This window comes from Manacus candei, unplaced genomic scaffold (assembly GCF_025592945.1).
Source record: "Manacus candei isolate 608988 ecotype Guabito, Panama unplaced genomic scaffold, ASM2559294v1 h1tg000003l, whole genome shotgun sequence".
Lineage (NCBI taxonomy): Eukaryota > Metazoa > Chordata > Aves > Passeriformes > Pipridae > Manacus > Manacus candei.
In genome coordinates this window covers 438397-465805 of record NW_026138051.1, presented here as the reverse complement: position 1 = coordinate 465805, position 27409 = coordinate 438397, and positions in this window count along the sequence as shown.

Here is a 27409-nt window from a genome sequence, read left to right as displayed (position 1 = left end):
AGGATGGTCAGGCATTGGAAGGGGCTGCCAGGGAGGTGGTGGAGTCCCCGCCCCTGGAATTGTTCGGGAAATGGCTGGACTCAGTGCTCTGGTCTGGGTGACAAGGTGGGGATGAGTCACAGGTTGGACTCAATGATCTTGGTGTTTTTTTCCAACCTGAATGATTTTGTCAATCTGTGATTCTATGAAATGAGGTGCATTTGTAAAGACCTGCTATTTTAAGGGGCCTTAGAGAGGTGAACTTATTGCAAAGGCAATTCTAGTTCCAGAACTCTCTCAAATTCAGGCCACTGATGTGCAACTGCCCATCGGTGAGGGCAGCATTTAGGGCAGAGTTCCAGTGCACTGAACCACAAAGAATTCATCCTTCCAACAGAGGTTTTTATTTTACTCGTCTTTTTCAGTTGTAGTAAGAAGTTCAGCTGATGCACTGAAAATCCTTGTCCAAATATCAATTTATTTCAAAAACTTTTTAAAGACAGGTTCTTGTGCTGTGCAGTAGTTGGAGTTTTGCAGACGACTCATTACCACACAGGGAATACCCTGGAGAATGCTGCTTTGTTTTCTTCCTTTATACCTCTGCCTCTTCTTTAGAAAAACACAAATTTTAAGTTAATGAATAATCTAGAACTCTACAGCTCTTCAGTCAAGTTTAAAAGCATGTAACAAAAGAAACCCAAAGTTTCCACTTTGTACCCAAAACAGTAAAAAAGGGCAAAGCAGTGCATGAGGGTTTGATTCGGCAGCCAAATCACTGAGTGCACAGTTCCAAGGACAAACAGGCATTGCTGAGCCTGTGGGAGCTGTGGGAGCAGGTCCCAGAGCCCCCTGTGCTCAGGGAATCTGTGGTAATAATGGATTGTAGCTGCAGCAAAGTAAATTAATGAAACTTGGGATGTGATTAGGACCATTTTAGAGAAATGGAGAATGGACCAAATTAGCAGAAATTAGAGCAGGAGGAGTCTGAGGCTTAATCAGTTGTTTCTGAAGAGAATTCCTGAACAGCAGTAGAACCAGGGTCAGAATTCCAGGCCCCGCAGACTCAGCTGTGCTGCTGTCCTTGAGACTATCAACACAATTTGTTTCCTCTGCAAATCTTGCATTCATTTCTAGGAAAAGAAATCAACAGGAATGGTGGGAGCTGTTTCCTTTTGCATATAACCAGCAAGGTTAGCCTCTAGGCACAGTCATGTGGACCTCTCTTCCAGGTTTGGTGCCTCCAGGTCAGGAAATAGTTACAACTATATTAGTAATAAAGCCAATAGCAGTGGAATAAAATAAGTGCCATCACTGCCATCACTGTCACTGAGATGAGATGGCAGCCAGCAGAACCAACCCCACTGGCAGCACTTCAAACAGACCCTGTTTGCTCTGCAGTTCTGCAGTGCCTCAGCTCCTCGGGCCGGCTCGGTTTGTCTTGCCCAGAACCAGGCTCACACATGTCCAAAGGAACTTTCAGGTCAAACAAGGCATTTTCCTAGTTAGAGGGACGCTGAGAGAGGTGGAACTTCCCCCCCCCCGTTCAACTGCAGGGTCTACATTAAGCATCTGCTCCCTACCAGTGTTTTGGCTGGGACTGGAGTGAGTGACCCCAGAGCACCGACAGAGGCAGAGGCAGAGTGAGAGGAGAACTTGGGCGTGCTCAGCCTTCCCAGTGCTGCAACACTTCACACCCCACTGCTGTGACAGACAGCTTTGGGCTGTGAGCTGGCAGCCAGCAGACAGCAAGGATATCAGCTCTTGCTGTTCCAGCTCCTCTCTCTGTCTGCCCTCGGGTTCCTCTGAGGTGTGAATGCAGGTTCTTCTCTGTATGTGTGTAAAAAACTACAGTCCATTCAGATACTTATGAAAAGGTTTAAGACTACTTCTTCGTGCTTAGAAAATTAACCAATGCAACTGAAATTCTGCTCGAGGGTCCAGCTGAATGGAGGAGGCCATGAGCACTGTGTTCGTATGGAGGGATATATTGTGACTGGGTGACGGTAACTTTGTTCCTCTGTGAGGAGAACACTCATGCTTATGGATTACCTGAGATGAATCTGCGTCCCATAAATCACATCAACATGGCAGGAAGGCTGATTCTGCCAGGGACATTTACAAATTCCACCTTAGGAAAGGTGTGAGGCTGCAGACATTTCACCAGTGAGGCTGGAGGTGGTGACACGGCAGTTCTGCCCCGTTATTCAGATCCTGCTCCAGAGTCAGGAATTACTCGTCTGCTGCAAAATCTCTCTCTTCAGCATACAAAAATCTGAACTAGGCAGCATTATCAGCAACATTAATTGGCTAATTTAAATCCTTATCTGACAAAATCAGTCTGTTCTGTCTGAGGCTGCTGTTTCCCACCTCCCTGAAAGGAAGAGACTCAGTGAGCCACAGGGGACTGTCACAGCACACAAACAAGGAGCAGTGCCTGATTTTATCTGGCTGAAAGCCCATGAATCTACTCTATTCTGACTACATGTTGAGCTCTTTCACACTAACCAGTATCTTTTAACATCCATATTTCTTAAGACCTTTCAGAACTGATGAAATATCCATCCCAACCCCTCTATGTGGGAAAATGAACCCGATACCTGTGCTCAGATCCTCCTGCTGCCCAGGCTCATCAGCATGCACAGCCCACACTGAGCAGCAGGCTCAGAATTCTGAGTTCTGTCACCAGTTAAAATAAGTATCCTATTATGCACACTTTGGTTCATATCTCAGCTCCTCGAGTTAGCTTTGACACCTAACCTGAAAATGTTACCAATAGGTAAAGAATTTGCATATATTAAACCCAGATCTATCTCTTATGCCCAATTGATACAAATTAAGGAAAGGTTGCTAGTTTAACAGGAATCAGAACTCTGTTCCTGGCTTTGTCACTGGCCTGGGAAAGTCTGTTTTCTGTAGCTCTTTAATCTCCAGTTTGTGGTGTTCCCTGTGTCTGAGTGCCAGCTCTTCAGGGTGAACACTGTTCACAAGTAGGGTGCTTGGAAAGGGCTGACCTGGCTTAGACTCCCCTCAAACACTAACACCTACAACATGCTGCTCAACACCACTCTGTGTGTGCTGCAGTCTGCTGTGTTCTGGTGCACAGGGAAGGGAGGGAAAATCAACACACATTTCCTTTGCCACTGCTCTGGGAAGGAGTGATTTGGGATTTCTGAGCTCAGGCCACCGCCCTGTCTATCTTTGTAGGAAGGATTGCCCCCAACAGTAGATATATTCAAAGCAGAATATATGTCTGCTACACTGCTAAATTATCCAGAAGTTTCTGTTTTCCTTGTAAAAAGCCGAGAGAAGCTAAACAAGGTAGGAATGTCAACGACCCTTTTCCCTGAGCATCCCATGTAGCCTCCAGCATGTGAGGTGCAGCAGTTGCTTTATGATCCCTCCATTCCCACAAGAGAATTCAGAAAGCAGAAACCTTGTCTAAATAAAGACAACCTTGGTGAAGCACATCATTCCAGCCAGTGATTTCTGACTTCTGTCAAGGCAGCCCGCAGTCACTGCAAGGCCATGAGGCAGGAACAGGGAGCAAAGGAGCAAGAAAGACATTTTTGTGGAAACAAACAAGAGAAAGAGCAGCCGGTGGTGAGAGAGGCATGTGAGTGCTGGGAATGCCTCGCTACTGTCCAAGGGAACACTTCAGGACTGGTTATTTCCAGACAGGTGCTTTCCAGAGCAGGGTTTCCAGCCTTTACACCCTTCCTAAATCCCTAGTCTAATTCTCAACAGCCAATGTAAGCAGGAGAAAAGCAGCACAAGTGCCTGTGCTTGTACTACACTCATCACGTGGCACATGTATATGTTAACCCCAACCCTACAGATATCTATTTTCTTAGATATCTGAATTTCCCTTGAAAATTTGCATGCTGTCAGCATTCAAAAGAAGTTGGATTTCAACTGGAACTCAGGGAGAGCAGGGGGTGAGCACCCCATCTGAGACAGCTTAGCCACAGGGGCAGTTTGGCACGGCAGCAGCTTCCTTCAACCACGGTATCTGTTCTGCCAAGGATGATAAACTCAGACACACGAGGCTTCTCCCCACCCAGCCAGTTGGTTGCACACAGGCCTGAGTCTCATTTACTTCTCTAAGTCGGGACCTTGGAAAGAAGAACCCCTATGCAGAAATGTCCCTGCTGCCTAATGCAGTCCCTAGGTAAATTTAATCCTTAGATCAACTACATCTGCAGTTCAATTGACTGTAAATTCTGTCTGTGACACTTATGATGGTTGGAATAAAAATAGGATTGGCAGGGAAGTGTTCTGAGATGCCCTCAGCAGAAATGGGAAATAAAAGAGTGAAGAGCTGAGCAGCTGCTTTGACACTTCAACAGGAGCTGATGGCAACAGGGGTAGGCAGAAAAGTTTGTCAGATGTTTGGATGTTCTTTCTTCTCCAGACACATGGCTTCTCCTACCCACACCAAGGGAAGAGAAGTGAGGTGGCAGTGGCAGGGGTCTCACACAGCCCCACCGGTGTCTGCAGGAGACAAACCCCTGTGGGAACTCCTGCACGTCCTGCAGCAACTCAAACACACAAAGGTCCTCCAGACCACTCCAGGCACTTGCTGCCTCTCCAGCTATGCACAGGCTTCTGCGAGTGTGGTTGTCCACTTGCAAGGCACAAGAAAGTGCTAAAGTTTAACAGTAAAACTATTTAGATCTTTCCTCTGGTTGAAGGCACAGGAAGTTTGTCCATAAGGGTCTTAGATAGGTTAAGATATATTCTAAGAATTCTCTTTGCCTTTTTCTTATGAACCTACTGCAGAACTGCTTTTTAAAAAATTCTGTGAGAAACAGTGATGTGAAACATCTGGAACTCAAGACTATTCTGCTCTCATAATGATAAACTATAAATTCCTAATCTCTAAGGGATATTCTGTATATCCTATTGAGTTCATATTTGATGAAAGACCCTATCTTAGCAAGTTCAACCCATGGTCCAGAAAGAAACTTGGTAGGAATGTGGCACCAAGAATGAAAGACTGGATCTTTGTTGAGGTGCCTGTTCCAGGATTTAATCTCCTTGTTTTTAAAAATGAGTCCTTGTTTCTTATTTTAATCTCTCTGACTCTGGAGTGAATTCCAGCCACCACTTTTCCTCCATCCTCCTCAGAAGAGGCAGGAATGGGCCACATATGCTGCACAAAGAAATTATTATGGAGTTTTTTTCTCCTTCCTCTCTTATCTTTTTGATTTAGAAATTAAGTGAATACAACTTTAAAGCTATGTTACTTTGCAAAGGTTGTATGTTGCAAAATTCTCTTGACTTCAGAGCTTCATTCCTAAAACTCTCTGCTGTCCAGCAGTTCTGTTGATCTCAGAGCTGGTGACACACTCATGAATACTTGTTCAAGCCACATGTGACAAACCAAAACCAGGAATGAGAGGGAGATGTTTGACTGTACAGTGCGCATCAAACAGCCCTTCTCTTCCTTCCACCACTGCAGGACCATTATTTCTGTATTACAAATATTCTCTGAACACAAAACCTCAGGTTCTTTATCCTCAGATCCCTGACCCAGCCCTGGAATTAAGATGCTGACCAAAAAAAGTAAGGTGCCAAGGTTGTGTACTCCATACTGGCCTGCCAGAAGTCAGAACATTGTTCCCCTGGCCCTGTGAGGTACATGCAATTACAGAGGGACTTTCTTCCTCTGATCAGAGGGGTGCATGGCTGTTCCTAAATGAGAAACACTACTGTGTTCAGGGAAATGATGTACATGGAATCCAGTTTCTAATTTTGTACTGGATTCCCAGTTCTGAAATAAACAGCAGAAAATATCCATCCCAAGATCAGAAATTGAAACAAATAAATAAATATGCAAATACTATAACTTGTCTAAGTTGCAGTCACTGCAAAATGGCCACTAAATTCAATGGGATGAGTAAAACTTTACAGTTTGGTTGGTATTTTGGAACACTGACAACAGTATCATCTTGCAAAGATTCATCCAAGTGCTTAGAGGGCGGGAGCCCTGGACAGATTCTGAAGCTGCTGACCAACATAAACAGGCTGTAAATTCAGTAGGTAATAGTGCAAGTCAAAGGCAAACAGGGAGAGAAAGGAAAACGTATGGCCAGAGTCTGAGAAGTGGATCAAAGTTCAAGATGTGAAAACAAATCCATAAATTCAGACTGGGAAATATTTGCTCCTGCCCAAGCACATACAAGAAATGATGCTGAGGAGATTGTGTGGGACATCATTTGCAAAGACTCAAAAGGAAACTAAGCTTGGACATCTCTGAACTAATGGAATCTCAAACCTGTCTCCGTAGGGAGGAACAGGCATGCCCTTGACTTGAACTCTGGAGGAGTCCAATTGCAAATTCTGTGGCTCTGACCCTCTCTACCCAACACCACCTCCAGGCTGTTCTGCAGCAGCTCCACTGTCTGGTGAGAGCTGACCCAGCTCAGTAATTACACTCAGATGTTAAAATGTTGTGAACTGAAGGATTTTGTTTCAGGGCTTCACTAACACCGAGGCATGGAAGAGGTTGTTCAGCAGTGTAGAAACACGTGTGATATTCCCCTGCAGCTGACAATGGCTGGAACTGTATGCAGGTGGCTTCATGCTAAAAATCTCTGTCAGGTAGGCAGCAGGTTATAGAAACCCTTTTATTGCTTGTATGTAACGTGCTGAGCTGTGACTTCTCTGCAGGGGAGTTTGCACATCAATAGCATTTATTTTTGGCCTTGACAATTCCTAACTTCTGTGGTGAGTGAGAGCACTGGTCCAAACCCAATCAGCTGTAGGTAAGGATGTCGCTCTAAATGGCTGAATGTATCCAGTACTGATAACTAATCTCAGCTATCTTTGATATCTCATGACGAAAATATTTACCTGTGAGTGTGAATGATTGCCACAGACCCCAACAGGACAAGGCAGGATACACACAGTGCCACAAGGCTCTCTGTGCAAATGGCACAGCAATATGAACTGTTTCCTGTCTGGGAAATAATTACTGGGGAAACTGCCATGGACTGAGGCAGAGTATTGACCCTGCATAGCAAGGACGTACCTTGTGCATCATCACACCTCTGATTTGTGTCCCTTGTGTTTCAGGACAGCGATGCTGGAGATTCTCTCCCCTCGCCGTGCCCAGTTGTGAGTGTTCCTTGCAAACGGGGAGGCCTTGGGGCTTTGGGGCTGCTGTGACCAGAGCAAAGGCCACGCTGCACTCCCTGACTTCCCATCCCAGCTCTGGGCTCCTCAGGAAGCACAGCCAAAGCCTCCAGTGAGATGCTGAAAAGAAGGAACCAGTCCGAATCTGTAAACCCAACGTGGGCTCGCAGGCTGCGAGGGAAAGAAGGGTTAAATGCACCACAGGGAAGCACCAACAGCTAAACTCCAGGTAGGCAGAGGGGCACTTGAGGTTGGCATATGAGTGAGCTGATGCTGGCAGAAGATAAGAAGGCATCAGAGTAGGGAATTCAGCTTGGAGTAAGCTTTTCTTGGGAAGAACTGTCTGTGTTTGCCAGCACGGGGCATATTGAAGGTCTGCAGCTGTGGACAATGGCTGCGTGTAGATCTGCCTCCTGCCTGAGCAGAAATCATGGGCTTGAAAAGTACTTGTTCTGGCAAGCAACTGAAGAGAGCTTAGGTGGTTGTGGTTGGGTGACACAGGCACAAATACAACCCAGAATCCACAACTAATTGGTAGTGAAGCTTTGTCCTTTGTCTTTATTAGCTTGCCTTTAACAGACATAATAAATACTGTTCATTATTCAGATTTATTCTAAAGGAGTCTAAGCATCCCCAGCTCACTCTTTAATCATCTTCTGGTTTATGCTTCTGTCCTTCGTTCCAAAATTCTGGTAATAAATAAAGCTATTGAAATAGTCATAGTGCTGTGGCAAGTCTGCAAACCCATACATCTTCTTGGTTTTGGTTGTGAGGTTTTTTTAACTGCCTCTATATCTCTTAATTTCAGAGACTTGAGAAGTTCAGTACTCCTTAGCTTGCATTCTGCCTCAAGATATCTAGTGGAATGTCTGCTAACAGCTTGTCTCTAGTGTTGGTGGCAGTGATAGTCGAATAAGAAAAATTGCTACATCACAGAGATCAGGGAAAAGTGCTGCTTGTTTGTTTCCATCCTGTCCTCCACGACTGGACATGGAGACAAGGTGTGAGCTTATATCTCATGTACATTTGGGCACAAAATAAGATACACACTTGGGCACATTCTAAAATACCTACCTAAGTAAGAGCTTTTTCACTTTAAGGATGATCAAATACTGGAACAAGTTACCATGAGAAGCTATGGAGTTTCCATCCTTGGAGATATTATGGCCTTTATAATATAAAGAGAAATCTCCACAACTGTATATTCTCTCTCTGCTGCAAAGTAGGAAACAATGCTGGTAGCAAAAGCATCTGAATGTCGGAGTGAAACAGGAGCTGAGGTCTCAGCAGCAACAAGAGACAACAGAGACCATTCATCCCCAAGATTTTTGTTGATTGGAAAAACAGAGGTTGGAAAGAGAGTCAAAATCACCTAAGATAATCTCAGGCAAAGCACAGAACAAATTAATTAATAACCTCCTCCTTGAAACTCTACAATGACAGATCCACAACTCATTCACTGTGGCCATGAGTTCCCCAGGACTGTGTCAGCTGTACTGCTTTCCAAGGAGGGAGTTCAGTCACTGTCATGGGAAACTGCTGATAGAGAAGTTCTAAATTAAAAGGGAAATTGAGCTTCTAAGATATTTGGATCATTAGGAAAGAGTCATTCTCTATAGTATTGATTCATCCAACTTGCGATTTTAAGTTAATGAACTCTGTTAGGCAACTGCAATCTCTCCTTTTTCTGGGCTGCAAGCAGTAATCAATGAAAACTCAGCCCTGAAGTGACTGGAGAAGTACCAACAGCAAACTGTGCTCTTGGTGAGGATCTAGATATTCGCTGGAGCCTGCAGAGAATGCAGTTGCCTAAAGAGACTTCCCCCCTTACACACTGCTGAGTCATCAGCTTGAGGTTGTTCTGGGGTAGCCACGAACAAGGAACAGAACGTTACGTGTCTGGCAGAGAGCTGTCAAGCACTGAAGAAAAAGGAATTCCTTTGTTGGGATTTTTCTGGCAAAAATCTCAAAGCTCAAGGCCTGACTTGATGGTGCTCACTAAGTATTGGAAAAGTCTTCACATGAATTGCAAATCCAAATGCCAAGGAACTGCAAGGTCCCAGCATATGCTCCAACTATTTTCCAAGCGCTCACTGGAGTTAAAACTTTTAATCCAGTTTCTCCACAGTCTTCCCTGGTCAAGCTGCTTGATCTCACTGTAAAGCAGGAATAAAATTTACTCAGTGGCTCCTAAACACGTGAATGGAAGCATCAGAGCTCTTCCATGTGGTTGCAGTTCTCCAGGTCCTGCGCCTTGACCTGGGTTCCAGTTGTCTGTTCCTACCTTTCAACGAGCACCCAAAGCTACACTCAGACAAGCCTTTATATGGTCAAGCCATGAAAGACTTTGATTTTTGTAAGAAAAATACCAGAACCAGCACTACCCTGAGGCCTAGTAGGAGAGTTTCCTGGAATTGCTTAAGAATAGAAAGAAGCCTTGACAACTAAATTTTGCTAATTTCTTCTTGAGACTGGGAAAAGAGAACATTAAATGGAAGGAGTTCAAGGAGCATTTGGACGATACTCTCAGGCACATGGTGTAATTTTGGGGTTGGTCCTGTGCGGGGAGAGGAGTTGGACTTGATGATCCTTGTGGGTTCCTTCCAACTCGGCATATTCTGTGATTCTGTGATTCTGTTAGTTTGACTGAAAACAAAAGCAAGTCTTGTTCTAAAGCCAGAAGTGAGATGGCATTCCTTTCCAGTATCCAGGATAATAAATGAAACACCATGAAAATATCACATCTCACAATCATAGCTGTGATTACATCAGACTTTCTAAGTGCAGCTTGATGAATATGTGCAATAAATACAGAAAAAAAAACACCACAGGAAAAAAATCAAAAATCATGTGAGTTTAGGTAGTAAAAAGCTGAAAACACTTGGGAATGGCATCAACTTTTCCACAGAGATTTTCCAACCACAATGATAAAGTACTTCACAAACTTGAACCAGCTCTACATCCTTCAAATGATTTTGGGAAATATTTCACTTTGCATAGGAGATAAGTGAGACATGGAGATGAGCAGAGGTGGAGTAGTGATCCAGTGGCACAGGTGGGGAAACCTCCTCTCCTTCCCACTCAGGGTAAAGGTGCCTTGACACTGAACTGCAGCAAAGCAGCTGTGAGCCAGAGTTTGGGTCTGCTGCAGGCACCAGCTGCCCCTGGCCAGCCTGATAAAACAGTGCTGGTTTTGCCTCAGTAAAATGCCTTATTCATGTCAGCACCATTGTTTAGGAAAGATACATCAGCACAGATGTCAGAACCTGTGAGCACAAATTTCAGGTGGTTCTCTGACAAGGTTTAGGGTGCTGTGAACATTCTACCTCCAGTGGAAGTGATACTGGGTCTTCACCCTCAAAGCAGTAAAGGTTGAAAGCCTGAGTTGAGAAAGGAATTCCTGGGAGCAGCCCCAGTTTGACTCATCTGGACTCCTGCAAATGCAAACATTCATCAGTTTGGGCAAGGACATAAAAATCAAGTGCATATTTAGAGGTCAGGCTGAATTGACTCTGTCTTAACCCCTGTCATGGCTGAGGAAATGCTTTCTAATGCATTTTCAAGAGGACTGTGTTGTTACCAACTATGTGGCATCATTTAATTTGGTTTTATTCTAGTAATAATCCACAAAGCAACATCAGACACCCTCCTGATGCTGCTCATGGCTGACCTCCCTTCTGGGGGATCTGCAACTTTCCATCCACATCAGTCAAAACCAAGAGTGTGTTGATGTGGCCCATTGCTCTTGGCTACAATACCTGTCCCAGGTTACCTAGTTTCTCCTGCTTTTGGCTCTGTCTTCCTCTCCCCATTGCTCCCTGCAGCTGCTCTGGAGCATTTTTGGTTATCAAGAGATGGCTCAAGTTCCAAGAACACAAAGTAAATAAACTATTAATGGTGCCTGTACCAAATTAAAATCCCTCTAATCTTTGTACTTTGTACTTCTATCTTTATTTATTCTACTAATTTCATAGCTGGAACAAGTCTAAATATAAACAAAATGTCCTGCACTGCTCATCCACACAGGCCAGAGATGTGGTTCCACGGAAATGTGCTGACATTGTTAAAGGAAACCTACAGTAGGAAAATCCTGCAGTTTTCAACCTTTCCTAAAGGACCACTCAAATGTTGTGAATCGGGATGAAATCAGGAACCTTCAGCCCACTAAATGTCGTAGAAAATTAAGTATGTGCACCATTCCCACTTCTGCAGGCTCTCAGAGAGCTTCTCCTGGGGCTCTAGCAGGGCAGGAACACAGGCAATCAGACTTGTTGCTGATCACCATGCACTGAACTGGCCCAGTGGCTGGAAGATTAATTTCTTCTCTTCTAGACAGCACTGTCAAGATGGAATATTTGGAAACTCTTCATAGCAATGTGCTTTTAAGACAGTGGAGTTATCTATTACTGAAAGTGGTTGAAAAATCCATCCAGCAGCCTTTCAGAAGTGAACTTCACAATGTTAAGTATGGATAGGCAGATGGATGAACGGATGATTTCATGGGTTCTTTTGTGTTTCCAGATGCTGTAACTCTGATACTTTCCCTCCCCAGTTCAACATAAGCCAGCCCACATTCTAAACAAAACCACAAGGAAAATGAATCAAGGCAGGAGTTCTTAACAGTCACTGAAAAATGGGTTCTGAAAATGGATAAACATTTGCAGTGGTCTAGACAGTGAAATACTGGGAAAGTCTTTTTTTCCTGCTTGTACCAGGAACAGTTTTTGAGAATGACTAATACACTACTTCCACTGACTCCAAAGCATGCAGGTACAAATTGTTGCACAAGATAAGGGAAACATCTGTTCTTCCCCAGGCTATTGGCTTGAGACTGTGAGGTTTGAAATGCCCAATTTCTATCTATGTGTTAATGATCCATGTATGTGGTTATTTGACCAACCACACCTGGCCTCAGAGACGAGTTTCTGTTGGGAAGTTTCTTTTTTCTAACACGTCATAAAGAAATTTGAGTCCCCACGGTCATCATAGTCCTCTGAGGCTCTTCAGAGAGTCACCAAAGCCAATCTTCTTAGCAAACAGTCAAATACAAGGTAAATGTCATGAAATTGATGGAGCTTTTACAAAAAGCTTTGTGGAAAGGAGTATTTCAATATCTTGCCATTGTAATTTTCTGTATCTATGACCCTGTAGGATGTTTCCATGCTGCTTAATTAACACAGCTATTAATACTGTGTTACAGGAACCAGAATGTGTTGTGAATGTTTCATGCATTTGCTGACTGGTTTTATTTATTCACACAGCTATGGTGAGTGCATTATCACATTCCCTCCTAATGCCCCACGATGGTGGTGACCATCTGCCTGTGGTAAGAGCACACTCCTTGCCCAAACAAGCAGCCTGTATCCTTCCAGGCCAAGGCAGACTGCTGCCAGGGTCTAGCTTGATCCCTGAAACACAGGCTGTGGCAATTTTGCCCAGGAATACCTGCACTGAATTATATTAGGACACAGGCAGCCTTGCTGTGCAAATAAACTCTCATCAAGCTCAATAACTGCTCATAGAACCAGACATCTTTCATATAAGCTTCCAGTCCTAATTTACTTCTCTGAAGTGCTAAAAAATTAACAACCTCTCCTGAGAGCCCGTTCCACCGGCTGCCCACCCCTCCATTAAAAACCTGTCATGTTCCTGGATTGCAGGTTTGTAGCTCGAGGTTTCAGCCCTGGCATTTCATTATGCCTCTGCTGGGCATCCGTGCTGGAACAGGCTGTTCTCTCCAGGATTCTCTCTGCTGATGATCTGAGATAGCAGTTTTGTTTGCTTCAGGCTAAAGCTCTGCTGAGCCCTGCCCAGGCCTGCGCTGGGTGGGCAGGCGTGAGCTGCAGCTCGGGATCAAACCCTGCTTTGACACCTGCCCGTGCACACACACAGACACCTGAGGCTCCCACAGACCCGGTGCTGTTGTCCCCAAGTGTCCCACTCCTGGCACTGCCACACTTAGAGAGTTATCATGTAATAGGTGTGCCTGTGTCCCAGCGCTAATCCACTCAATCCCATCCACCTCCAGCTCTGGCCACCCATGCAATGTATCCTCCAGCTTCTGCTCATTCATGTGGGGGAAGCAGTAACTGCCTGAAAAGGGCACTGAAAGCTACAGAACCCTGTATTTGAGGGATGGGTTGAGGTGGTGTGGCAGGACAGCAGGAGCTCCCTTCCCTCTGCAGTCCCCTCCCAAACTTGCAGTGAATCTGAGTGGCTCTGTGCTTTTATACCACCCTGTGCCTTGTGTGACTGGGCACTTCTGCTTCTTTTGGATTAGGTTAGTTGGGCTGTGAACCTCTGACCCACCAGGGATCAGTTGCTGACCCCTAAATTGCTTGTACTGGAGACAGCACTCCCTGTTGTCAGCCAGCAAGAGTCTCTCCTTCCATCAGGATGGTGTATTATGTCCTTCTCACGTACACACAAGCTCACAGCTCCACCTGCACAGTATTTCCATACTTATTCTTTTTCTCTATTTGTTCTCCCCATATTAAAAGACAAAAATACATCATCTCGCTTCTGCCTGTGAATACACTCAGAGATTAAAGCCAGAATATCGGCGAGCTCAGTTTCCTGGTGTGCCCAGAGGGTCACAAGGCTCTCTGGGAGCAAGAACTGTTGTTTTCCCCTCCATCTCCCCCAGATATTCCCTTCATACACGCAGTTCTTATCGGTTTTTGCAAATTTTTGCAGTGACACAGAGAAGGAATGTGGTGACAATGAGGGACTACTGAATTTTTGTAACACGTTGGACATAGAGATCTTAGAGGGAATCCTATTGGCATGTTTTTCTTGATAAAAAGCAAAAATTCTGGTGAAAACTCTCAGGACACCAGCACCAGCAGGCAGATATTCCTGTTTCTCTTCCTTCAGAGACCCCACTCCTGCCCACCAGGTATGTACTAGAACAGAAACTCCAGCGTTGTCGTTATTTTGTGGAGCTGGTTAATTATTTTATGCCTTTTAAAAGTGAACAGTCCTTGCTCCAAGGCTTTCCAGTCTAGAATAAAAGGACAGACTGCTCACACAAATTCCCAGGAAGAGAAAACACGGGAGATATCACCAGTCATTAGGTACAGTTCTTTGCAATTTCCATCACCAAATCACACAATGCCATTCAGAAATTCATTAAACACAATCACAGAAGGTGGTTGGGTTGTTTTTCCTCCTCCTATCTATTCCTACTAGAAGAGGAGCAGGGCACATTTCTGCACAAAGAGGTTTCTTTTAGCCCTCAAACTACTGAGTTTGAAGATAACTCAGATACCTCTAGCCCGTATGGAAGCCTGTACTTTTGGTATAGCTTGGGTGACTGTATATCCCTGACACCCCAATTCTTTCTCAACACCTGCTCCAGTCTGAATTTTAATTAATAAACCTACTTCTAAAATAAACATGTTGAAACAATTGCCCAAGACAGAGTTGTGACACCAGTTAATGCCATTTCTAGTCTGAGTTCTTATACAAATCAGTATTACTTAACACCCACTAAGAAATTCTCGCATGGGACATACAAAAGTCAAGCCTCACAAATACAAGAAAGAACCACTGGGGGGGAAATAGCCTTCTATTTTTTCCTCCTTGATTTCTTGGGCTACAGAGTATTCATCAGTTCCCATCAAACCTCACCAAACAAATCCATCCAGTCTGAGGCTGTAACACTGCTTTCTGCTGAGGCCACAGGGGTGAACAATAGCTTTGATCAACTAACCATTGCAAGCTTTTGTTTACTTTTAAATTTCCTTTTTTTCCATAGCTGTCATGGTTTGCAAGAAAAGGTCATTCAGAAAAGTGATTTGGCCCATGCCCAGAGCTGCAGCCTCGCCCAGCGCACTCGGCTCGGCTGGGTCGGTCCTGGAAGGGGCTGTCCTAAGGATGTGGGGGTTATGGTCATTATTATCATTCAGATTTTTGGCTATGTTATTTTTTACTTCAGCTTTTGGAGTGGGATGGCATGGCATGGCATGGCATAAATCTCTGCCTGAAAAGTCTGGTAGATGCCTTTTAAATGCTTTCTTGGTGCCTGTTTCATTGACCACACAACTACAGAGATTTCCCCCCTTTGGGTGTACCCTGGAGCATCTTTCTGGGAATGCTGCACTTGATTTGAACATCCTTCCGAGGGTGATATGCATGGACTGCTGCAGTAGGAAGAAAATCCACATCCAGCAGAGTCACATAAGCAGTGTGTGCCTGATAAGTATGACTAAAGCTAAAGATCAGAAATTTTGCAGATGGACATTATGGCTACATACTGTCTCATCTTTTCCTTTCAGGAGCAATGAGGGAAGCATTTAGATAAAGCACTTGCATGAGTAATGTTGCTCTCTTGCTTTCGTTCTGAATTGACAACTGACTGCAATTTATGCATGAAATATGGATCATAAATACTGCTCCACCAAGGGGAAACATGCTATGGTGGTGGAGAATTAAAAAAAAAAAGTGGGAACTAAAGGGCCATTAAGTTTTTGTATTGGTTTTAATGGCACTACCTCACAAATATTCCAGCATGCTGATGGACTGTCTCTCACCACAAAATCTCTGTGCAGACTCTAGGGCTGCCCAAGAGGGATAGAGCAGGATGCCAATACTTGGAAAGACTAGAGAAAATTAGACAGAAGAACTGAAAGAAAAAGTAAACTTTAGGACTGTTTGTTCCACTCTCAGCAAATTGAGAAGTCTCAGAGGAGGGCATAGGCCTAACTTCAAACTGTCTGGCACATGAACAGGTCTGGTCACTTTGCTCACTGCTTCCTCTTGCTTCCATGGACATTCCACGCAGATCACAGAGGATCAACATAAAGCATTGGTGACCGCCTTTGCTTCACTCAGCTTCCATCTTCTCAGTCTCACCTGTATTCGTGCAGCTCTCATGGCCCCACACCTTTTCACCCAACAGCAAACTCTGATGATGGCCAAAGGAGCTCAAGTATGCCTGAGCTGGGGCAAAGGGGCAGGGTGGGGTAAACCTGTGGTGCTGGGAACAGTTCAGCACTTCTCATCTCAATATACTTTGCTGAAGTGCATAAAGTATCTTTAATTCTCCTTGAACTAAATTCACCTTTAATTTTTGTCTTCGTTGTTGTTTTTCTACCTTTGCTATTTCTACAGCGAAGTGAGGAGTCACAGAACCCCCCAGATTTCTTTTGCTTCTTCTTTTTGAGAACCTTCCCACAAAGACATGTTACTGATCCTATTTCCTGCAGTTCCCTTAACCATGGAAGTGCTGTGATTTCATTATTGTGGCATCAAATTTCCCTACTTTAAATCCTCTGTAAATCTGTGAAAGTTAAAGTGACAGTCAGACACTACTCGAGGGAATGATGGATTGTTTTGTGTCAGTATCAGGAGCTCCCTGGCTGTGGAGACTGTGAGTTTCATAGGATTTCATTCATCCCTACACAGTACTTTGTCACCAGTGTCTCCCTGCCCACTGCTATGCTGGAACAGTTCCTTACCCTGTTCAGTTCACACACCGCCATCCTTCCAAGCTCCTCAGGCAGTCTCGTATCTCCCATCAGTTCCCCTCTGCACAGATGTCTTTCCAAGGAGGCCGGGATGCCTTTTCCATGACACAGGAGTCTGGCTGTCACGGTGCACATCCAGCCCCGGCTGGCCCACGCTTCTGAACTCCCCTCAGTGGTGATCAGGAATTCACACGGTCCTCTGGGTTTGCTTTGGTTTCCTTTCTTTGTCTTCCTTCCCAAAGGCTGGGGATTCCTGCCCAACCCCTGAGCCTGGCACGTTGTCCTGGCACAGGGAATGCTGCAGACCCCCAGCACTGCCTCCCTGCCCTCCCGGCTCCCCACGGAGCGGCTGCTCCAGAGCAGCTGCTCGAGTCCTGGACTCTCTGAGCAGACCAACCCAGGTGTGTTTGGCTCACCTGAGCACCCTTCTGGGGATCCTCAGCAGGAATCTGCCGGTCTTACAAAATCTCCTCTCTTGCCATAGGCAGGATTTCATTGACGCCTCAGGATTCAGCACAGAAGGAAGGAATTAGGAAGGACTGGCAAGGAGCTGCTGCTTTCAGAACCCTCTCCGCCTCTGGCAGAGCTGAGCTGCTTCCAGAGGAGTCAGAGGGGTCAGTGCAGCCCATCCAGCAGCCCCTGCTCCTGCTCCACACCAACTCCAAGAGCTTTAGGTTTTTCCCAACCCTGCTGCAGGTTCCAAAGGGAAGCAGCCAGTCCCAGGCATATATCCATAGAGATTTAATACCACTGGCAGGCAAGGCCTGACTGGCAGCACAGGTCATTGGTTTGATCCATGTGGATTCAGGTGTATGAGATTGATATGAAAGTTTCAGCTTCAAAAAAAAGCAATTTTGCATTCCATGTCCCTGATTGCCTTGTCACGTGCTGGACTTTGCTTAGAAACTTGGAGAAAGAAATCAGTCAGCAAGTCCTGCTGCTTCCAGCTCCTCAGATCTGGGTCTTTTCCTTCCCCCATGACAGTAACACTACCTTCTGTTGCCTTCTGCTCTTCCACCACTAATAGGTGCTTGTCCCCTTTAGGTTTCAATCTCTACTGGGTTTACATTTTGGCTTTATTTTGTTGTAAACTCTGATCTGAAGTCAGAATATCTATTATCTCTGACTTGTGCACATGTTCCAACACGTAATTCACTTACAGGGCATGGTAAGGATCCATTTTTGGAAAATAAGTAATTTTCTCACTCCACTGTTTCTCCAGCCATGTAACAGTATGATGAGTGCCTTCCACTGAACAATAAACCCTCTTTCATGCAGCTCCTTAGGAATGGCGGAAATCACAATTTAAGTCTGCCTCCCCAGGGCAAGGGAGCCATTGGGCCAAACAACACTAATGATGGTTAATGAACACGCTTAGGGTGTTGGGAAATAAAGATCCTGCTCAGACTAACAGGGAAGGTGGTACCCCTTGTCCTGGCCAAGAGAAGGCAACACTGAGCACCTTCCTGTGACAATAGTAAGAACAACAGAGACTGTCACCTGAGATAAAATGTTGCTTTGCAAGCACTAAACAAGAAATAAATGTGCCAAACCCATGCTTTCCTAGGAAACTGGCTGCCAGTGCTCATGGACCACTGCAGCTTTGTCTGTGTTTGGGGAAGGAGGCAGCTGGAAAGCCTCAGAACTCACTGGAGTTTGATGCAAGGAGAGAACAAAAAGGGCTTCAGGGCACAGAACTGCCTAGGAAAGTGTGCTTGGAAACTGCCGGCATAGAAACTGCTAGCTGACCTTTCCCACGTTTACAGAAAGAGAACTTTCAACACCTGTAAGTGGGAGGGAATGAGCTGAAGAAAATCTGACTCACATCATCATTTTCACCTCCTAACACAAACAATTCCGTAAGGCTGTAGGCACTCCTTGAACGGACCGCGAGGCAGAGTCTCTGGAGAACAAGCTGCCTTTGAGCCCTGCCAGCAGAGTGTTACTGGGGTTCATTCCACATCCCTCTTCATCTCTCCCAACAGCATCCCGACATCTACACACGTGCTCTATTCGTTGCTGCTCCAGCCCCTTTAGTCCCTCACTGCAAGCAGCACACGGGTAGATCCTGCCTGAGCTCACCCTGGAGCTTTGCCTTCCACGACGGTGCCACATCGGATCCCTCCGGCTGTCGCTGATGTGGCTCATTGTGCGACACCGGTACCGACCAGGGGCCTGTCAGACCTCGCTGGGTGACGCTCCCCACGCCGCTCACCCGCGGCTGCCGGGACAGAGCGACCCCGAGGGACACAAGCCCGCTCTGCTGGGAACCCGGGGGAGAGAGGGGCACTGCCGACACAGGCACCGCGCGGGTGCTCCTGCAGGGAAAATACACAGTGAAGCTGTTTTCTGGCGCTGGGGAGACTCTGAAATGTCAGAAGACAGGACAGTGCTTCAGAATCACTCATTAATCAGCTTTCTGAACAGAGCTCGGTGAAGAAAAAACAATTTACTGGTTTTGAGCTTTTGGACCATTTTTTTGTTATCCTGTGGGACTGGGGGAGCTTTGCTTAAAAGTTCTGCTTTCCAAACAACCAATCAATTTGTTGGTTTGGATGTGGTCATCTGGCACCTGGGGCTGCAATTAAATCTGAACAGTGAATGGTTAGTGATGAAATTCTGGGTGTTGGCAATGCGGGGCAGGTAACATCCAGCTGTAACCCGAGGCACACAGTTACCCCCATGTCCTTCTCCTGTTTCTTGAAGAAACTCAGTATTTCATCGTCCTGTGAAATATTTAACCAATTCTTTTCTCTGAACAAAGCAATTTGTGATAATGTGTTAGGAGAAAGTTCATTGAAAATAACTTTTTGGGACTTTTATTAACATCTCACTGCTACCAGAATGTGGGTTTGGGTTATTTCCCCTTCTTTAAAGTTTATTTTATACCAAGTTTATAAGTGTGACTACAGGTTTTTTTCTACCTTCATAATATCAAGAAAATGGAACTAAAATTTGTGGAATGATGATCGTCTTCTTCTTTTCTTTTCTTTTTTTTTTTTTTTTATCTAGGGTGGGTTTATCTCCTTGATACTGGGTGGGCATGTTTTAGAGATTCATGGCTGTATCTGTGTAAAGCCAGGCACAACAGGGAGAAACGTGGGTGTGGTATTTTTTGTTAATGCAGTTTTAATAAGCAAATAGAAAGGAGCAGTCCCTTTTGTGTTGTACTCCTGCAAGAGCAATTCCATGATTATTGATTGTTACCGGAATTAACTGTTAAGCATTAAAATAGCTGTTTGAAGTACAAGATGCACAATGTTCATACTGATTGAGCTTTTTATTTCAAAGTGCTATTGGCACTCACAAGTCACAATTAAACCATTGCCTTATATAGGATGAGATTTAATTACAGTACCCAATTATTTCTGTATTCAGGATTGATTTCTGGAGAAAGAAGTGACATAGAAGAGAGACACAGAAGGGTGATGTAGAACCTATCACAGTTACACCTGCATCTTCGGGCCAAGAAGCCAAGACATTCCTGTTTTCTCATTCAAGTAAAAAATTATCTCAGCAAAGTAAAAGTTACTGGGGGTTTTTTTCTGGGTATTTAAATGATGTTAACAAACTTCAGCTTATTACCCAGCCCTTTGATGTCTTCATGTAGGTCTTTCAACCTGACCTGCCTCAAGTGTCTGGGTCAGACTCAAGGTTCCTTCAGACCATCGGTGTGGAGGGAGTGGGACAGACCTGAGGGAGTGGGACAGACCTGAGGGCTGCAGCGGTGCTAAAGCTGGAAGAGGAATCTCTTTGCTCTCCCAGCTTTACAGCATGCCCAGACAGGCTCTTTTTAGTTAAATGCACATAGATAGGTGTGGGAAACCTCCCTATCGACATTTATAATGTTTTTTTCTGTATTATGTAGTGCTGGATTAACCCGTGTGGGATGTAGCAACTGTCTTTAAGAAAAAAGAAGCTTCTCCAGCAAGACTTTCTAGACAAGTCCCTTCTCTGCCCTGGTGCTGTTTTGTGGAACAAGGCTGAGGGAGCCCTGCTGAACATAGAGGAGAGGGTAGAGGGAGACGCACCAGCCCTGCAGAGATGCCAACACCATGGAAAATGCTTGTTTCCCTCTCCTTGAGAATGTGGCCTCTCCCTCTCACCAGCTGCCTGCACTGACTTTCAGACCGAGTTGTTTTTGTCTTTATGACCCCTGGGAGCTCTGAGTACTCAGTGCCTTGGGACAGGCAGGGCTGGAATCCCAGCTCCAGGGTAGTCACAGGGGGCAGAGGTGCAACCTCAGTCCCTTTGATCAGTCTGGCTGGCAGGAGCCCTGGCATGGGGTGTGCAATGGCATCCCGTGCTCAGTCTGTTGTCAGCTCTGAGTGGGGCATTCCCCAAACACCTACAATTTACCCTCCAGCTTTGATCACCTCAGTCTGTTGGAAAACAGAGATTATGTGATACTGCTCTGCTGAGCTTCTTGGAATCACGGATATGCAGCACTTCAGAAAGGCTCAGCAATGCTAATGCACAAAGTTTGGCCAATAGAAAGTATTTTCTGCAGGATAATAATCACTCAAGTGTCTTTTACTGCTCTCAGTGAGATACACACTGACTTTGCTGTGCTTCCTGAACAGAACTAGAAGCACCTGCTCATGCTGCTCCTTCACCCTCCTTTACTCTGGAAAAGACTCCCCACTGTGCCTGCACAGGGGGAGGCTGGCCTTGTGCAACACTGCCCTTTGAGAATATTCCACATTCCACTGGGACAGTAGTGCACCAAGAAAAGCATGGAAATGATATTGCAAAAGACCTGATTTACTGCACGTGTATCTACCTGGGTCAGCTGCCAGGATGCAGGTCTAGTGCACGGGCTTTGGCACCGATTGGCAAAAAATAATGGCAGTCCCATGCCCAGCCTGCTGCAGGAATATCAGAGATCCTGGGAGCACACAATTAACACTTTTGAACTGGTGCTGACTGTAACAGACTTCGTGCTGTGGGGACCTTTAGTTCACCACAGGCAGCACTGTGGCATCTCAGCGTCTTCAGTGAATCATTTCTTCAGTGAGACAGTTATTTGGATCTCCTCTGACCCTTTGCACAGGGAAAAAAAGTCAGAGAAGCATAGAAGGTTTTGGGCTGGGAAGGCTTGAAGGATTGTCCCGTTCCAACCCCCTGCCATGAGCAGGGATACCTTCCACTAGACCAGGTTGCTCCAAGCCCCGTCCAACCTGGCCATGAGCACTGGGAGCCCGTTCCTCTCACTGCCCTGGCACAGTTCTGTCCCAAACACTTGTCCTGACTCTCAGGTCAGGATGTGGGTGGGGGGGGGTGTCTGTGATTTTCTTTACTGTGTCGGTGCACACTCAGAGATGAAGATTCAGGGAGAGTCAGATCTGGGGTTTTACTGGCAGCAACTGCTTTCCCTGTTATGGCGTTTGCTTTGCAGATTTGTACCATCCCAGTGTCACTGCCTTTGTCAGTGGCTACCACAGGAACAGTTAGTGCAGGTGTTAATTCATTCTATGATGGGATGTGTGAAAATCTCTGCTACTTGTCCCCTCCTTGGGCATCTCTCCTCACAGGTAGTTCTGTTAGGCTGTTTGGATGCATCTGCCTTTTGTAAGGGACCTCCAGGAACTCCTTCGCAGAGGAAGTGAGGGGGCTGTGTTTCAGTGTTCCCTGCTTCCAGCTGGGTCACAGATACATGCAGACAGGCTTCCTTGCAATGGTTTGGCACCCGTGTTTCTCATTTGGGCCAAACGTACTGAGAAAAGCAGTATTTAACTATTACAATTTGGCAAAGTTTCAGTTCAGGAAATAGATTTATTTTTTTTATTGGTGACTCAAAAGATTCAGTGAGAGGCATCATCTGAAGTGCCAAACTGATGATGAATTCTGAGGAAGTGTCTCTGATCTCAAAGGACCTAATATCACACAAAAGATATTTTGTAAGAAGCAGTGCTTCAAACATTTGTTGGTCAGAGAAGAGACTCTTCATCTGTACATTTATGCAAAATGTAAACCACAATATTAACCTTCACTGAGAGCAGATAAACATATTGTGCATTTCTTGGAAGACATCAGTGATGTCATTTCAAGCATCTCGATTTTCCTCTGCCTCTTCTTTTTTATCACAGAGTGGGGACAGTGTGCAAGAACGTTCCAGCTGGTGCGAGGCTGCAGCTTGCACAGGCTGTGTGTGGTACCGAGGCACGCGGCTCCCGGGGCTGGGCAGGGAGCACCACAGCTCTGAGCCAGCCTCAGGACACTCTGGGACTCTGCTGCTGCATTCACCCACCAGCATCTGCAGTACCATGGACATCAGGCTGCTGTGCCCAAGCTGCTGGAGCCGGGCAGTGGGCTCACACTGCTCCTTACACCACAGCTCCAGGAGCAGTTCCACTCCATCCCACAGCGTTCCCCCACAGCCACCTCCTGCCACCAGCCTGTTCTCTTGCTCCAAGCTAGATTGGCATCTGTACCAGGAGGGAATGAGAGCTGGCAACTGAGTACGGTTCTGAGGAATCTAATGGTATTTTCTGGAAGCCAAGGGCTCTATCAATTGCTACAGTTATTTAGTAAGATACACAGTAACCCAGTCTTGTTAGAATCCAAGTTCCACATCCTCTTTTAATGGCCTTCCAACAAACAGCCAGCAGCACGCCTCAGTGCCCTGACCCAGAGGGATTATCCTTTGCTTTACTGGGACAGTAAGGACCTTTGTTCCATGGGAAGAAGGCACCTGACTGAAGCAGGTGACACTCGTTTGATTCTGAGGCTTGGGGAGGTCAAAACTGCCTCAGGCTTTGTGATCCAGTGCCATTGCCTGCAGAGTACTGGTCCCCTGCGAGATACCCTGATCGGGTTGATTGGGCTGTTTGCTGATGTTGTTATCATTCTGCTATCGATGGGGTTATCAGCCCCTGTCCATGCTTGATGGGTTTCTCTTTGTTGTCATCCAGGTCCCACAGCGATCCCTCACCTGTGGTCCCCTCGACAAGCTCCACTGAAGCCAGACTTTGTTTGCTCCCCATGGATTTCACAAGTGCAGCCAGTCATGGAGTTCAGGCACGGGTTCATCTTTGAAGCGATAACGGTATTTCCGACAAACCTAGAAATGTTGCTGTGAAACATTTTCTGTGAAAAATCAGACAAGTTAGTGAGGGAACAGGGAGGGAGAGCACAGGTCTGATGGGGAGTTACTGCGGGAGCTGGGGAATTCAGCCTGGAGAAAAAGAGGCTCAGGGGGAACCTTCTCCCTCTCTCCAACTCCCTGACAGGAGGCAGGAGCCAGGTGGGAGTCAGGCTCTGCTCCCAGGGAACAAGGGACAGGACAAGAGCAAACAGCGTCAAATTGCACCTGGTAAAGTTTAGCTTGAATACTGGGAAAATTCCTTCCTGGAAAGGGCTGTACAGCCCTGGCACAGCTGCTCAGGGCAGTGGTGGAGTCCCCAGCCCTGGAGGGATTTAACAGACATGTGGATGTGGCACTTGAGGACATGGGTTAATGGTGGCCTCGGCAGTGCTGGAGGACAGCTTGGACTCAATGGTCTAAGAGGACATTTCCAACCTCAGTGATTCTGTGTCTGAAGAGGAGGAGGAAAAGAACAAAAAGTGATAGAAATGTGTGGAAGTTTGCTGGTTCAGTCTGACGTGAGTGCATTCTGTGCCAGTCACTCACATGAACGTGCTGAGATCTGATTAGCTTTGACTTCTCTGATACTTATCTGATAATTTGTCCTATGTTTTCACTTATCTCTTCCTCAGTAAGGAAACATGCCAATAACTTAATACTTGGGCCAAATTCTATTTGTCAATTTAATTTGTTTTGGCTACAATCTGAAGTTAAAACACTCAACTGAAAGGGTGGATAAAAGGGAAATAAGCTGAATATGAAAGTGAGTGATCTGAATGCACAACCAGAGACCTGGGTTTAGGGCATCCACTGCAAACCCACCACTTGGATCAGTAACCCTTTCCTGTAAAAGGCAACTGGCATCACCAGGCTCAAACTCACCTCTTGTGAGCCAGATGTGACCAAAAAGGGTCTGCTCATCAAATACACACCATAAATATCTCAGACCTGCTGTTCTGTTCATTTGACCTGTGTTGGTGTGAGCAATGCTTCGTTCTTTGGTACATTTTCTGACATGACTGCTACCAGTGCTGTGTGGGTCCTGGGTGGGATGTGAGAAAGGAGGACTCTCAGGCAGTGGGATTGTGTCTGTCACAGCTATTGCCATGCAACAAGGCAAAGACAGACCTGGCTGAGTTTGCTGTGAAAGGAAACATCACCTGTACTTACAGAGAGTGTCAGGATTAAGAAAGCTGAAAACTGGCTCATTCTTTATGTATAAATTTCTTTATAGAATCAGAGTCATTACATTCAGTTTCTTATTTTCAAAACAGTCTCTAAAAGCTTTGGTTTGGTGGGGCTTTGTTTGTTTTGGTTTTTTCTTCTTGTTTTGCCTGTAAAGAAAATAACAGCAGAAAGCAGAGGATTTTAGCACACATGCAGTGCCATATTAACCTGCAGATCCCTGAAGAAAGGGAAGAGACCAACAGGTGGAACAGGAAACACACAGTAATGTTTGTCTTCAACAGGATTATCTTAAACAGGATTGATTTTTTTCTTTTAATTGGCTGAATAAATGCAGTTAGAAATCACTTTCACTTTCCATTGTGTAGTTGCTGATATTCTGCAGACATCACTTGGCCAGAGCATTTTGGGAAGAGCATTTAAGGGAAGGTGCTTTCTGCCCAGCTGAAGGGTAGGAATCCAAAGGAGAGGCAGATCTTCCCTGGCATTCATGGCATCTTGCCCTTGAGTTGGAAGGGCACTGGGTTTTGGACATTGCGGTGGGTGTTGATGTGAAGGGATTGTACAGAGGGCAGTTCATCCTCCATGAGGCTGCAAAACAACCAGGTACAGCCCCTGAGCAAAGATATTTTTCCTACAAGAAAATCAATAGTGGAAAGTGGGAGAAAGAAAGAGTGACAAATGATGTGATGTTAAGGAGACATCTATTCATGGCAGAAGATGCTGACAGCAAGGCAATCGCAGTCTCAAACTCTGCAGAGGGATGTAGAGGAGTTACTAGTTGTACCCACAGAGAATTGCTTCCTTTTCCCCTCAATCAAACACACTACTTTCACTCGTGCTCGCTGGTGTGACAGGCAGGACCATGCAAAGGATAAAGGATACCTGCACTTCAGGCAGGTATCTTCTAGGAAGAAAATCTTGTTTTGTTGGGTTTCTTACTTTGCGGAAGAATCTTGTTTGAATCTAAACTTGGCTGCTCTCAGCAGAAGGCAGCTGCAACTCACCTCTCACAAGATCTGGGGTAAGGTCGTGTGTATGAGCGCTGGGGTAATGGTTGGACTTGATGATCTTAAAGGTATTTTCCAATCTATATAGTTCTGTGATTCTATAGAAATCCCAAGGAGCTATGATAACAGCTAGGACAGACCCGAAAGGACTATCTGCTTTTCTTTGACTCAGAAGACAGACTATGAGACCTAGGAATGCTTCACTTTAGACAAGAGCTCAATCAGGGCTGACACTTCTTGCCATGGAGTTTTACACAGAGGGTGTCATCAGGCTGAGGTTGATCCATCGCTGGAGCAGGTGTCACATAGTGACTCCCTGGCACAACTCACTTGCTGCCCAGGGTCAAACAAAGCTGGAAAATCTTGAGCTGAAGCTGAGCCTCATTCAAGAGGCAGTCACCAGCTGCCTGAGGGACCCCACTGGTTCCTGACTGGGTTGGGGCAGCTTGGCCCACCTCACTGCTCTGCTTTCAGGGGCACGATGAGGGATCTCTCCCCAGACCAGAGGGAGACCCCAGTCAGGAGACCAATGCTGTATGTATTACCTGCTTATAGATTCTTCCTGGAGCCAGGACTGTTGCATGTGAGCAAGCAGCTACAAAAGAAACATCTGATTAAGTCCTGAAGACATAAATCTGTGGCAGTTTGCTTTCACACTGGCTTTATTTGATGTTTGTCTCAAAAAAATCAAGATAGTCAAGGGCAAAGCTGGCTGTAAGGAACGAAGTGATGGATTCATCCATTGTTTTCTCCTGCACCAGCAGGGCCCCGAGTCGTGCAAGCAGCTGAAACACGCCAGGCACGAGGGGCTCTGTGGGTTCGGCAGATGTGCCCCACGCTCCTCACGCTGCCTGCTGGGCTCTGCTAAACTGGGCCTGACATGTCTTCCTGCTCTGGGGAGTCTTTGGGGTTGTGCTTGTCCATGGACATGTTTCATCCTCTGGAGGAATTAGGGAATTTGGAAAAGCTGAGGTCTGCAGCTGGGTGAAGGAAACTGGAGTGTGACCAAAGCGGTCAGATCAAAGTTAGCCAGGGAAGATGCTGGAGGAAGGAGGAAAAGAAGATCATATGGTTTGCTTCTGTCTTCCAAAAGAAAATGAGCCTAGGAAGGAAAAAATCAAACAGTGACATTGCCTGGATTCCTGAGCTGCTTTCCTAGGCACTCCAATAGCCCAGGCCAAAAAATATTTGAAGCTGTGAGTGCACTGGCTCCTGGTGTAAATGTGTCCACCTGGCCTTCAGAGCAGACTCACACTCTGACCCTTCCCTCCATGATGTGCACTAAATGAAATTGTGGCCTGGGCCCATCTTTAAGCAGTTTCTACTTTTGCAGCCCCACATCCTGACCTGGTGGTGTTGGAGCTGCCTGCCCCACAGTGGAGCAGCCCTGGCAGCGTGAACTGCCCTGTGTTCATGATCACTGTGCTGTGAAAACCACCTGGAATAGGCTCAGGGACATGGCTGCTCGTTTATAGTACATTGCCACTGCCAAAAAAAGACAAAAGGTCACCAAACAATAACCCAGCTGTAAATGAAGGTTA